The sequence below is a fragment of the Scyliorhinus canicula genome, chromosome 4 (genome assembly GCF_902713615.1).
Source record: "Scyliorhinus canicula chromosome 4, sScyCan1.1, whole genome shotgun sequence".
NCBI lineage: Eukaryota > Metazoa > Chordata > Chondrichthyes > Carcharhiniformes > Scyliorhinidae > Scyliorhinus > Scyliorhinus canicula.
In genome coordinates this window covers 73,734,491-73,749,813 of record NC_052149.1, presented here as the reverse complement: position 1 = coordinate 73,749,813, position 15,323 = coordinate 73,734,491, and the positions used below count along the sequence as shown (strand labels likewise).

Sequence of the window (15,323 nt, the reverse complement as noted above, 5' to 3'; positions counted from 1 at the left end):
GCTCGGAACGCGACCTGCAGCGAGTGCGGTAAGAAGGGCCACTTTGCAAAAGTCTACCAGGCCCGGCCTAAAATGTCCAAATCCCGCCGCATGGTATCTTGCCTGTCGGGACCGCCCCCTTCTAATGCGTCATCCGACTCGTGCGACCCGTGGAGTCCGCCATCTTGTTGGCTATCTCCGACGCAACCCGCCACGTGCGACTCGTGGGGGCCGCCATCTTGGCTGCCATCTTCTACATGACCCGCCACGTGCGACTCGTGGGTGCCGCCATATTGGCCGCCATCTTCGACACCACCCACTACCACCAACCAGACCAGCCACCTTCCGCAGCTTGCCTCCATCGCCCTCGACCAGTCCCGGCCCCATCATCTCAAGAACTCCATGATGGCCGTCCGGATCAACGGGCACGAGGCAACCTGCTTATTCGATTCCGGGAGCACGGACAGCTTCGTCCATCCGGGTACAGTAAGGCGCTGCACCAAATTTTTCCTGTGTCCCAGACAATCTCCCTGGCTTCCGGATCACACTCTGTTGAGGTCCGGGGGTACTGTGTCACAGCTCTTGCGATATGTGGCGTCGAGTACATTAACTTAAAAATCTACGTCCTCCCCTATCTCTGCGCTCCCCTCTATTAAGCCTAGACTTCCAATGCAATCTCTGAAGCCTGACCCTAACGTTCATTGGACCCCTGCCCCCTCTCACCGTCTCGCAACCCTTAAGGTCGCCCCACCCTCACCCCCACTCTTCGCTAACCTCACCCCGGACTGTAAGCCCGTCGCCACCAGGAGCAGACGATATAGTGCTCGGGACAAGGCCTTTATCAGGTCAGAGGTTCAGCGACTCCTGCGGGAAGGGATCATAGAGGCCAGTACCAGCTCCTGGAGAGCCCAAGTGGTGGTTGTCAAGACTGGGGAGAAGCTCCGGATGGTTGTCGACTACAGTCAGACGATCAACCGGTACGCGCAGCTCGATGCATACCCCCTCCCCCGCATATCTGACATGGTCAACCAGAATGCGCAGTACCGAGTCTTCTTCACGGTAGACTTGAAGTCCGCGTATCACCAGCTCTATCTGCCCAGAGGACCGCCAATACACTGCCTTCGAGGCAGATGGGCGCCTCTACCACTTTTTCAGGGTCCCCTTCGGCGTCACCAATGGGGTCTCATTTATTGGTGATTGAGAGGGCAGCACGATGGCACAGTGGTTAGCACTGCTGCATCACAGCACCAGGGACCTGGGTTCAATTCCAATCTTAGGTGACTGTGTGGAGTCTGCATATTCTCTCCATGTCTGTATGGGTTTCCTTTGGGTGATCTGGTTTCCTCCCACAGTCCAAAGATGTGTAGATTATGTGAATTGGCCATTCTAAATTGTTTTGATATTCAGATTACAACAGTGACACTTCAAAAGTAATTCATTGCCTGTGAAGTGAATTGGGCTATCTTCAGATTGCGAATGATGCTAGTTAAATTCAAATTCTTCTACAAAGAGCGGAAGGTGGTTTTGTTATTTTTATTCTGAGTAATTGCTAGAATGGCACATGACACCTAGCCTTACCTTATATGATAAAGAAAGAATTTGCATTATTTAAAAAGCATCTTTCCCAACTACAGAACATCCCAAAGCATAACAGATGCAAATAAACTTTTTTCTAAGTGTAATAATTTTACTGAAGTTAGTAAAACGATTTGTCAAACGCTTTTAAATGCATACTTCGTTTTTTTGTTTCCCAAAGGCTCAATTGCACTTCTGAATATCGACAGGCAACTTTCTGAATTTTAGTGACCGAGAAAGTGGCAGGATGTTCTCTCGCTCGCATAGGAAGGATAATGAAGTTACAGGAGTACAAAAGAATGAGCTTTCCTGAAAAAGGCCACATTAGCGATTCCGGCATCACTAGCGTGAAAATGGTACTCAAATAATTTAATTTAGGGGGATTGTTTCTCTTACTTCGTTAACGTCAAATTCAATTTCACCGCTAAGATGGTCTTTATTAATACGCCATACCAGCACAATAATTATAGTACAGTCCCGAGGTGCTATAATGGGATTTCAACGCGCGCATTTGTGCAGAGATGGACCTCGGACCTGCCAAAAATAAACCAGGTAGGAGGCAATGATTGACGTAACAAGCATTGGGAGACTCTCGGGCGAGTTAATTGCAAAGCACACGTCCCCCTTTTTTCAATGCCTTTGCGCATGTTAGTGACAGTACACTTGCACTTCATTCAAATACATGCGGTTTGTGGAAGCCAGATGGAGCTGTCAGAGGGAGCGAGAGCGACACAAACGTGAGGGAGCCAGCCAGGATGGATCTGAGGTTGTAAATACTCTCACACACACACTGGGCGGCTGCATAAAGCTGCACGTTGGAGGTTGTCGCATTGTCTCGGGCTTGACCTCTCTCCGTCTCACTGGCCGGACTCGCAGAGGGAGCTGAGCCCTGCTCACTGTGGGCGCGCGGGAGCGGACGCTGGTGGCGGGCGCGAGAAGGCGCGTGCGGCCGGCCAAACGGACAATAGCCGGCTCGAGCCTCGGCTGGACACTCACGGGCAGCGCGAGCCACACTGCCGGACAATAAGAGCAGCAGCCTGTCGAGTGCTTCAGCGCATGGTTTTGATTTATTTCCTCAACCCCCCCCCCCCCCCCCCCCCAACCCCGTACTCCCCCGTTCAGTTTATAACATCCAACCGAGGCCAACACCGGTTTTCCCGATTCTTTGAAAGGTAAGACTTGATGAATTAACCGATAGACTGTTGAGTCCATTCCCATTTCTGTACGCGGTCTTCGCGCAAATAACAGTTAAGAAACAGTACTCTCTGGACAATTCCGTGGTGTACATTACAAAAAAAAACAAAAGATGCACAGTGGACAGAGTTTTCACTTCATTGCCAGCCGGGACCTAACTGGCTTACTGCATTTTCTGTTTCTGCATTTTGATAGACGCACATTGTTTCTAGCTTTATTGTCAGCTGTTTGAAAACAACAAAAAAAATCCCTTGTGCTTGTGTAGCTCGGTACCAGAACGAACATTTTTGACAGTCGACGTTGAGAAATCTGCTGAAGCGTTTGTTCCGTGAATTTGTGACCCGAGCCTTCAACGGTAGTGCGTTTCTGAAGAGTTTCCTTGCTTGACTTTGTGTAAATGCGAGCAATCCAGTTTCCTCCGTGTTTACAAATGTATCAGCCCGGGTGGGGGGGCATTTCCAATGGTTTATTTGCGAGAAGGTTCACCTCTATGTTTGTGGCATGTTGAATGGACTGTCAGCGCTGAATGTGCTTGACTGTCGGTTCGCTTTATATAGACCACAGAAAACAAAGGACCGTTAATTTCTGGCTTAATTCCCAGTCTTTTAGTTTTGTTACGCTATTACAAAAACATATCCTAACCTGTACGAGTCCACTCGTACTATTTCAAGGGAATTTGAATACTTCTTTTGGTGTTTGGATTTTGGAGCAAGGTGGGGTAATTCATTATTGCCATCAGATAAGTTTGGTGATTGGCTATGATGTTTTATACACTGGAATATATTTATTTTTTTGTTTTGTTTATTTATCTTGGATTTGATGCTATTTTGTTCAGACAAGTTACATGGCTATCTCATCAGACAAATGGGTTAAGATCTAAAACATTGTAGCTCAAATGTGCCAGGCTTTCTTTTCCCGGTGTTTTTACAAACTCTGGAATACTACAATATGGAGACCTATCGTCATTGGCTCTTTTTTATGGCACATTCCAGACAACTTTGTGGTATAGTTGGCAGATTCAGTTAATCTTATTGTTTTGAAATTGCTTTTCAATCTCAAGAACATTCAAAGTTGAAATTGTAAGGTCTAAATTTCTTTGCCAATTGTATCTTTTTTTTTCTGCTTCCATTACAGGTTTCACATTGGTCTCATTCTACACACAGCAGGAATTTAGAATTTAATGTCATAAACTATAATTGGACAAAGTCACATACATAATTTGTTTCAATTGTTGGCATCATATGAATTTCTTAATTATCTATTTAGGTAGTCAAGTATTTTACAGTATCTCAGATGGAGGATCATGCATGGCATGGATACCTGGTTATAAAAAAATTGAGGTTATCAAAAAGCTTCATATTTGGTTGGATTCTCTCACCAGAATGATTTAAGATGGTTTAGCCATGTTGAGAGAATTACAAGACTGGTTTTATATTTGCTACAAAGGGAGATCTAATAGAATGATTTTTTAAATTATCGAATGGGTTTCAGAGGGAAAATAATAAAACATTATTTCCATTAGATAGTCAATGGTAACAAAGAGCATAAAGTTATGATTAATAATAAAATCGGTGAAGTTAGAAAAATGTTTCATACGTTGCATTTTCTGATAACCCTTCGTATGTTTGGAATTGCTATTGAAATTGTCTCAATCACGACTTTTAAAACCTTGAAGAAAAGACATGAGTACAATAGATAATTTCAAGGTGGAGCTAACTCTGACATAGACTGTATAGGCTCCCTTTTTTGTACTGAGATTTCTATGATTCTATTACCTGGACTTTCATTCCTGGCTATACAGTTAGAAATAACAATAATGAGATGTAATCACCCAAAGTAGGAACAAGGTGCCCATACCGAGGGATGTATCTTGCAGCCTATGGTTTTAATTTGTGTTATGCCTCTCGGAAAAAAAATCCAACAGGCTAGATAACATGGTCATCGCTTAAAACTGTCTGAAGCTCATAGAGTTCATCCAGACCATTGGTGCCACTGTAATTGTTGTGGGATAAAAACTGCAAGACTTGAACAGCCTGCATAATGAATTTCCCCCGGACATTTCCAAACAGGCACTTGAGTTAATTATCTCCTCTCCTTCACTCCTTACATTTGAAAATGCCTCAGTCATATTAACAAATGTTTCATTTGCATGATATTGTGCAGCTTTATCTTTGTGTTAATTTTTATGAATCTGTCTGTTTGCCAATGGAAGAGTTGCAATAATTTCTGATTGGTACTGCCCTCACTGGTGCAGTATGCAGTTAATGGTGATGTGAACAAGCAGGCATGCTGCACACTTAATTACTGTTGAGTGGGGGGGAACCGAGATCTGTACATATAAATACAAAAGCATGGAGTGTTATTTACTGGTCCCTAACAGTTATTGAGACTGCTAACATAATCTCATCCATGTTTTGTTACATCTAGTCTTAAATATTCCTATGTACTCCTGGTCGGCCTCCCATCTTCTAGGCTCCATTATCTTGAGCTTATCTTTAAGTGCGTTTCCTATATTCTAACCCTTATCAAGTTTCACTCACCCATCACCCCCTGTGCTTGCAAACTTCAATGGCTTCTGATCTACCAACATATTGTTTAAAATTCTCATCCTTTTGTTTAAATGTTTCTATGGGCTCAACCCTCCACTCCCCTAAACCAGCTCTAAAATCTTCCAAAAACTTTATGTTCCTCAACTCTAGACTATTGTATGATTTGCACCATTGATGGTCATGCCTTTCGGTGTCTGGGCCATAAGCTCGGGATTCCCTTCCCTTCTGTCTTTCCACCTTTCTCGACTTTTAAAAATGCTACTTAAATCCTACCTTCTGACAAAAAACTTATAGTCTTCGACTTAAATCTCCTTCAGCTTTATTGTTGTCAATTTTTCTCTATGCCTAGTGCTCTTTTATATGTTTTCCTACATTGAAAGCACCATATAAATTAAAGTTGTGTTGATTTTGTCATAGGAATAAGCAACTTTTAAGTTCAAGATTGAGTGGTTATTCAGGAGAGTTTGTGTTTGGCCGAGTGAATTTTAGCATGGCGAGGCCATGTCTGGGATCCCCTGCTAGCTGAATTCTGTATATTGTAGTAAAAGATTGAAAATCGCTCGTGTTTTGGTATAAGGACTGGAGAATAAGAGTAGACCATTTAGCGCCTTGAGCCTGTTTAGCTACTGAATGAGATCATGGCTGATTTGTGACTGTACTTCATATACCTGGCTCACTCCATCTCTTGGAAAAAAATATGTTTCTTTTAAAAAAAATTAACAATCTATCCATTTGTGGAAGAAAGTTTCACGACCACCCTTTGTATCTAATTTGTCAGGGAGTATCTTTTTTTGTACAGCTATCCTGCAGCTCCAGTAGTTGATTACAGAACATTATTTGGTACATATTGGGAGAAAATATAATCCATGGCAATAAATAGAGGAACTAAAATTCTTATTGTTCATATTTTTACTTCATTTTATGCCTTAATAGCTAATAATAAATTTCAATGTTTGTTCATTCTATTCTTCAGTGCCCGTGCTTCGTTAGTTCTCAGCGACCCTTAGTTAAGTGATGAAAAGATTTGTATTCATAGGTTACAGGATAATTTCCTAAAGGAGGGAGACTCCTTTACATTCTGAAACTGCAAGTTAAAATTTGTATAATTTGGAACTTGTTTACTAAAAGTTTGTCTTCAACTTTTTTGTAGGATTGAGAACTAAGGAAAGATTTTTTTAAATGCATGGTCCTCTAAAGTTGAGGAATTGTTTTCTGTTTTTGAACTTGGTCGCAATTTATATCATTCAGGTTCTGGTGTCCTCTTAATTTCAAGTGATTTATATTGACATTTATCGCTTGTATGTTTTCTTTTTTTGTTTTCACCATTCCATTTTAAACATCACCACTGTCATACCATGTAGCTGATGTCAGTAGCAGAAGTGATAACAAAGATTGAAGAAAATATAGTAGTTCTCGTTTAAGTTGTGGTTGCCATCCTGAAAATCACAACTTTAAGCTAAACATTGATTCCCATAGGAATCAATGATAAAACTGTTGTTTAGTTCTGTCCCTTCTCTATTAGAAAAATGTTTAAAACATTTATACCCACTATGTTGAAATATTTTACATTGCTAAATTCCTAAATTGGTAAATGAAATAACTTCTTTAAAATAAAATAAGTTTGAAAAAATAAAAGAAAAATGTAACTTTTTCTACTTAAAGTACTGGTCTTGCTTCCCGAACCTCCTGTTCCAAATTATTCTCCTGATCACTGCAAATCCTCCTCCACTCCAACCCTCTGAGTTGTAGTTTCTCCCCATCCGCAACCCTCATTGTTGCAACCTCCTAACCCTCCCGAGTTACAGCATCCCACTTCTCTCTGACCTCCGACTTGGAGCCTCCATCCCCCATCCCACTCCCTGCTGCACCCTCTTGTCGAACCTCCAGCTCCTTGACTTTCCCTTTTGCCGCTTTCCTCTCCTGGACCTTTATTTCCATTGACGATCCAGATCTGATCCAAAGCTAGAGCTCCATGTTGTGAATGTGCAAGTCCCAATGATGCAGGAGTGCCAAGCTGGAGCTGCTGCAATCCACTTCCCTTTCCTGATCCTTTGCTGTGAGGCCTTGGCTCCACCTTTCTGTTGACCCCCTATACCATTTAGTCCCTTGTCAATCAAGAATCTATCTAACTCAGCCTTAAAATTTTCAATGAGACTGCCTCCACTGGTCTCTGGGAAAGAGAATTCCACAGACTAACGATCCTCTGAACAAAAAGATTTCTCCCAATCGCCACCCTTAAATTCTTAGTCTTAAACTGTGCCTCTTAGTTCTGATCTCCTGTTGGAGAAAACAATTAGAATCCCTACAGTGCCGAAGGAGGCCATTTGGCCCATGAGTCTGCACCGACCCTCTGAAAGAGCGCTCTGCTCGGCTCACTTCCCCCACACTATCCCCAGAACCCACCTAATCTGAACATCTTTGGGCATGGCCAATTCACCTTATGCTGCAGTGATCAACGGTGACATGAACTTCCAGTTCTGTGAATTCCAATGTCGATCCTGCGTCAGAATCTTCAGCCATAAAAGCACCCACAGAAGACTGAATCTTCTGTCATGAAAGGACCCACAGAAGACAATCAAATAACTTGCAGCTTGAAAGTACTCAACAAGGAGTATAGCACCATCTAGCCTGGAAGCTAATGTAGGTCACTGAGGGAAGGGATAATTGGTGAGCAGTATTTGTTGCAAGTTGTGATGGAGGCAACAGAGTTTAGATGAGCTGAACTTTAGAAGATGCAAGATCAGAGGCTAAACCAGTTGTGCACCAGATACATTCTAATGTCCATGTGCCATGAACGTAATGGGGTATTGGTGGAGGAAATGATAGAGAGGATGTGAATTAATTGGATAGAATAAGGGTTTTTGCTGACATAAGACATCAAAGATACAACTCAAGGACTGGTTGAAGAAATTTACATCTTCACAAGTGTCGTAGTGAATGGAGAGTGAAAGGTTATGCAGTTGAGAGTTTCAAAGTTCAATTGTAAGTAACATCACTATCCCCATTTTGAGAATCACAACAATAGAACATAGAACAGTACAGCACAGAACAGGCCCTCGGCCCTCGATGTTGTGCCGAGCCATGATCACCCTACTCAAACCCACGTATCCACCCTATACCCGTAACCCAACAACCCCCCCCCCCCCCCCCCCCCCCCCCCGCCCCCCTAACTACGGGCAATTTAGCATGGCCAATCCACCTAACCCGCACATCTTTGGACTGTGGGAGGAAACCGCACCCCTGCAATGTAATGCTCTATCATAACAGGTATGCATTTTTCTCTCCAGGTAACTGTAATCATATGGGAACTAGAATTCAAACTTTATAGTACATGTAGTAGATGTAAATATGGAGCGGCATTCTCTGGCTTCCCCGTGGTGTGTTTCTTGGTGGTGGGAGGCGTCCTGCCGCTGGCAAGATCTTCTGGTCCTGCTGCTGTCAGTGGGGTTTCTTATTGAATCCACCCCGCACTGCTGGGAAACCCACGGTGTGGGTGCACAGTCGGCAGGACAGAAGGTTTCCACCAGCGTGAACAGCCGGAAGATTTCGCCTCGCGTGATATTTACGTTTCATAACCCCCAGATAATCACCTGTCATGATGGTAATTTACATGTTAGGTAGAGACTGAAAGTCGTCCTTTTCTATCACCAGAATGACAGCGAGTGTGATAGCTTGATCTTGATTTCGGACAAAGCTCGGCACAACATCGAGGGCCGAAGGGCATGTTCTGTGCTGTACTGTTCTATGTTCTATGTTATTCACGAGGCATAGCGCAGCTCTGGTGCCTCAGTTTCTGACTTTGCACTCCGTGCCATGGCAGCATTTCTTATCTTTAGTGTTTAATATATGGAACATAGTCAAAAAAATGTTTATTTGTCCACCGAACCAACATTTTCCTTGTCTAGTCTGAAGGGAATAGCCTCTTTAGACTTTTTCAGGGTTTTTCAAATAACGGTAGCCTGGATGCAACATTCATTTTGCTGTACATTTGGTTGTAAACTTAATCAAGTTAACTAATTTAAATATGCTGCACTGTTGGTACACCGAATTGTATTTAAGTAGTTAAGTGGATCTTATTGATTTTCAACAGTATTTTCCTGTGTAGCTTAGTACTATATTGGAAACTGAAGGGTCACTTTAAACAGGGACAGAGCAAATACGACTAATTTACGATTGCAGAGGTATGGGGCACATCCTGATATTCTAATTCTGGAAGGAAAGATGAAGGTAAAGACCAATGCTGTAATTCTATGCAGGGTTTGAGGAGTAATATTGAATTTGCAGCATCTTTTTTTTAAGGAGATGGTGTTTTACAACTGCAACCTTGGGTTTCTTCCGTTACAGGAAAGGAAGCCATGGGATGCAATGTTTAGTCTATTAGTAAACATTTAAAATTATTTGTACTGTGATTTTCATTTATGAATTTCAGAAATTTCCTTTCTTTTGGGAAGCTTACCTTTTTCAAAGTTGGTGAAATGGAAATGAAATGGACCTTAGTTCATACAATATGTTCACTGTACCATGCCAGCAAAAACACAAAATGAATATCTGCTGTTAGACCAGCAACTCAAAACTGAATTTCCCCCTGCTTCAGATGTGGATTGTTACCATAACACCAGTGTTCTAGTCTTCATAATGAGTACTATACTTTTTTCCTTTTAGGCCCTCAAAAAATAGTGGCTCAGCATAACAGCTAGAGCCACTTCATGAATGAAGTCCAATCAATCTTGTTACTGACACAAGTTTATTTCACCTCAAGGCCGGAAAAGTAAGTGACCAGCCATGCACATAAAAGGCTTCGGTTTTGGCTACAGCTCCGAGCACCATTAAACTCACTCATGCTACGCGTGACAACTAGCACTTCAGTTTACAATGAAACTGGACACATTATAAAGAACATGCTGGCTTCAAGTTAAGTGGCACTCTACCAGTCACTTCGTTGTCTTGTAATGCATCTTGCAATTTTACTCTGGCAGTTTAGTATTGAATAATTCTATTGGATCTGATGAAATTGTGGCCAGAAATAAACATAGTTTAGCCAAGTAAATATCATGCTTATACCATACCTCAAAATCACTGTCTATCATTTTGTTACTATTTCAGACGGTTAACTAATTCTGGTGACTTGATGAGTAAGTGCGCCATTTGACAATGTGCCTTTGAGAAATAAAAGCTGTCCTTTGAACATTTCTGTTAAATATAGACTCCAAATTACACTATTTGAACATAATTCACCTGTGCTTATCAACTATAGTGCACACTGCCAGTATTTTATTTTTTATACAATTGATATTTTTCCTGGAATTCCAGTAAAGCTTCTTAATAATGAAATAACATATTTAGCACTTTCTAAGATCTTTCTCTCTAAACCAAAATGATCAGTTTTTGGAAATTTATTACATGGAATATTTTCTCCTTCCTGCTTTGGCCAATTTTGTAGAAAATTTATTTTAGGCAATATCAAAATTGTAGTTGTGTTAACTTCACATTTTTACAGTGGTTATTCATCAGGGTTGTTCATTTTTATTACTCCAGCATGTTGTTTGTTAACCACTTTCAAAAGGAGTAATTGAGTCCCATTATATTTATGTGCATTTTGTATGCTTATGCCTGCAATTTAAACATCTGTGTCGATGCTGCTACACTATCTTTAGCTGAAGCACTACAGATTATTTTTGAGCAAAGGCAAATACCCAGTAAATAACTGAACAGGAATGGCCAGTTTCCAGGTCAAGCAGATGTAACAACCATTTTGGCAGAACAAATATATTACTATTTTAGCATGCAACAATCCAGTTTGTTCTGAAATCACATTGGCTGAGACTGGTTCATGAGTATGGTAGCACAGTGGCTATGTTACAGGAGATATGGACTAATTATCTAGAAATATGCGCCAGAATTTTACAGTTTTCTTCTTGGGGGTTGGACTGCAGTTCGGGGTGATGGTGGGGGTGGTAGAGGGGGGGGGGGAAGATATAAAATAAGGAATTAAGGCATAGTGGCACAGTCCTACTGACCGGGGTTCGATTCCGACCTTGGGTCCGTGTGGATCTGTGTGGAGTTTGTACATTCGCCCTGTGTCTGCATGGGTTTCCTCCGGGTGCTCCGGTTTCCTCCCACAGTACAAAGATGTACAGGTTAGGTGGATTGGCCATGCTGAATTGCCCTTTAGTGTCCTAAAGGTTAGATGGGGTTACAGGGATAGGGTGGGGGTGTGGGCCTAGGTAGTGTGCTCTTTCAGAGGGTCGGTGTAGACTAGTTGGGCTGAATGGTTTCCTTCTGAACTGTAGGATTCTATGTCAGTGGTGTCGTTCCTGGTGCCTACATGCCTCTGCTGCAATCTTTCCAGGGCTTGGGAGGCAGCAGGCCCATAGCTAAAGATCAGATCAAAGTGTTTAGGTCCTGTCATATCGAGTCATGAATAGGACAACTAAAGGAAGGAAAAAGCTCCATGAGCATCGCACCTTCAATTGTGGTGAAGCCTAATAATTGGGTGCAAAGGACAAGGCTGGATCATTTGCAACCATCTTCGACCAGAAGTGCCGAGTAGATCATCTTTCTTTGCTTCTCTGAGATCTTTGTCGTCACTGATGCCAGTCTTCAGCCAATTTGATCCATGCCGCACGCTATTAAGAAATGGCTCGGTGTACTTGATATAGCAAAGGCTTACAATATCCCATTTATAATACTGAAGACTTGTGCTCCAGAACTGGTTGCACCACTATTCAAGCTGTTCTAGCATAGTTGCAACACTGGATCTACCTGGCAAAGTGGATAATTATCCAGGTATATCTTGTCCACAAAATGTAGGACAAGTTCAATCCAGCCAATTACTGCCCATCAGTATACTCTAAATTAGCAACAAAATAATGGAAGATCACATTTACAGTTGTCACGAACCATGCTGATGTTATCTGTGAGGGTATCCCAACTTGGAATGCTGGTTCGTGGGGGTGTATAGTTTTGTTTTGGAATGGTGTGAGGAGTCGAGTGAAACCCCAGTGCAAATAAGCAGCCCAATCGTTGTGTCATAGTTATTAAAGACTAATTATTAAAGAAAAGACGCATACATAAGAACAGGACACTATTATACTAAGAAAATTAAGTATATCAATTACTACATATGCACACAGTTTATGTGGAACATAACCTTTGTTTCAAAATAAATCTATGATCCTTGAACTCCTTAAGACTTCCCCTTTCCTCAAACAACATCCAAATTTAAATAAATCTATAAGTCAAATCCATCTTATAATTACCACACAATACAGGTCTGATGATCAAGTCTGGGAAACTTCTTTTCCTGGTCCATTGAAGATATTTAAACTGCCTTCATGAAGGTTTCTGCACTACCTTGCCTCTAAGACTTCGAGGCTGTTAGATGTAAAACTGGTCCTTTTCGCTGTTAGATATAAAACCCGTCTCCAGACTGCTAGATATAAACTGTGACACAGTGCTATCACATTATCACTTACGCAACAATAATATGTTCATTATTGTCCTGCAGTCTAGGTTCAAAGAAGATCACTCTGCTCCAGACCTCATGGTAGTGTTGGTCCAAACACAGACAAAATAACTAAATTACAGAGGTAAAGTGAGATTGACTGCCCTTGACATCAATACTGCATTTGATTGGTTGCAGCATTAAGAGTATCTTTCAGATTTAAGTCAATGGAAATTGTGATTTCCATTGATAATATCAATGGAAAACGTGCGCCTGTTGGAGTCATGCTATGCACAAAGGAAGATTTTTGCGCTTCTTTGTGGCTAATAATCTCAGCTCCAGGACATCGCTGCATCCACCTTCAACTGTTTCACCAGGACTTTACATTGTAAGGCCAGAAGTGAGGATGGTTGCTTATTATTGCACAGTGCTCCTGTCCATTCCCAGTTCTTGAGACAATGAAGCACTCCATGCCCGAATACAGTTGAATCTGGACAATATTCAAGCTTGGGCTATTAAGTAGCAATTAAGATTCCCATAAATGTCAGATAATTACCATCTCCAACAAGGTCTTGTATAACCACCTCACTATGTCATTCATAGGCATTATCATTGCCAAGTCTCTCACCATCAACATCCCAGGGTTCCCATTGACTAGAAACTTAAACTGGACAATCTGCACAAATACTGTTGTTACAAAAGCAAAAACTAGGAATTTGTGACAAGTAACTCAGTTTCTGTCTGCCCACCATCTACTCAGACAAAAGTCTAGGGGCGTGGTGGAATACTGTTCACTTGCCTGAATGAGTGCATCTCCAAGAAGCACAACATCCTTGAGGGTAAGGCAACTCCTTGATTGACAGAGTAAGCCAATAAGTTTCAATTATTTGCACCAAAACAAATTAGATACCATGTTAAACATTCACTCACTCCACTACCGACACTCTATGGTTGCCGTGTGTACCATCTGCAGAATGCAATGTAGCAACTCGTATGCTGTTTCATTAAAGCACCTAAGGATGAAACTTATGATCCTCTCTCGGCTTGCTGCTTGGCTCAGGCCTCCAAATAATAATAATCTTTACTGTCACAAGTAGGTTTACATTGTATTGAAGTTACTGTGAAAAGCCCCTAGTCGCCACATTCCAGCACCTTTTCGGGTATACAGAGGGAGAATTCAGAATGTCCAAATTACCTCACAGCATGTCTTTCGGAACTAGTGGGAGGAAACGGGAGCACCCGGAGGAAACCCACGCAGATGCAAGGAGAAAGTGCAGACTCCGTACAGACAGTGACCCAGCCGAGAATTGAACCTGAGACCTTGGCGCTGTGAAGCCACAGTGCAAACCACTGTGCTACTGCGCTGCCCGATTCCTGCTGGTGGATGGTACTTGTGTCCATTTGTAAAACCTGGCCTACAACGTCAAAGTATGCTTGAAAGGATAGTCAAGTAAAGTGAATAGTTTGATAATATACCTAAGCATATCTAATTTGTTTTGTGCAAATAACTTACATTTATTGGCTTACTGTGATAATTCAGAGGAAAGCTGCTGTAAACAAAGATGGATTTATTTACATATTTACAATATGGATAGTACAGGGGATAACACTTTTGCTTCACAGCTCCAGGATCCCAGGTTCGATTCCCGACTTGGGTCACTGGCTGTGTGGAGTCTGCACGTTCTCCCCGTGTGTGCGTGGGTTTCCTCCAGGTGCTCCAGTTTCCTCCCACAAGTCCCAAAAGATGTGCTGTTGGGTAATTTAGACATTCTGAATTCTCCTTCTGTGTACCCGAACAGGCGCTGGAATATGGCGACTAGGGCCTTTTCACAGTAACGTCATTGCAGTGTTAGTGTAAGCCTACTTGTAAAGATTACTTTACAATAGTCTGCATAATGCAGCATCTCACTCCCAGTGCAATTCTAGCTGGGAGGACTTGTTACACCAGGCCCTGAATTGGGCCTGCTTTTATACCTTGCTTATGATATGCCCCAGGTGGTTGGCCTCCACCCCTGACCTGGGCAGCTCTTGCTCCATGAGGAGATCAATGATTGTTTGCAGTCCTCGTGGGGGTTATTACACTGGCAAAACTTCTTAAAATGTATATTTGTCATCTCATTCAGGTTTGTACTGTGGTGTTCTTTGATTTCTGAATGAGGATGGCTTCAAAGTGTAGTGTCTCACAAAGAACATCAAGCGATGTATTGAACAAAGCTAATTTATCTACACTACAACTAAATAGAGTCAACTTGCTTGCTGAGATACAAAAGATTACAGATTGACTAAAACTGTGATTCTAACTACAGAGCTCCTCATAACACATCTATTCACTATCTTGTCTAACAACCTACTCCCCAAATTAAGAGTATCACGTGATTCACAGGTATGCACTTGATTGCCATCTATGTGGGATGTAGTTACAGGAAATTGTTAATCCTTCATTATTCAGACTATACACATATTATCACATCCCGACTTCCAGTGGCGGTCATGGTATGAGTGGTCACACATTTGGTAGCTCCCGCTTGTGGCGGTGTTTTTGGACCTTTTCCTCAGTTAACAGCTGGATGTTTTAATGGAAA

At 42.0% G+C, this 15,323-nt stretch overlaps 1 protein-coding gene across 1 annotated transcript in view; it reads left to right on the top strand.

Annotated features, from left to right (window-relative positions):
• The first annotated feature begins 2,656 nt into the window (after positions 1-2,656).
• The window catches only part of pde4ba (phosphodiesterase 4B, cAMP-specific a), a 1,084,249-nt gene continuing 1,071,582 nt past the window's right edge, over positions 2,657-15,323 (top strand). Inside the window, exon 1 of the mRNA XM_038794458.1 lies at positions 2,657-2,726. The gene's annotated coding sequence lies outside the window, so the exon portion shown is untranslated. The remainder of the gene's footprint in view (positions 2,727-15,323) is intronic.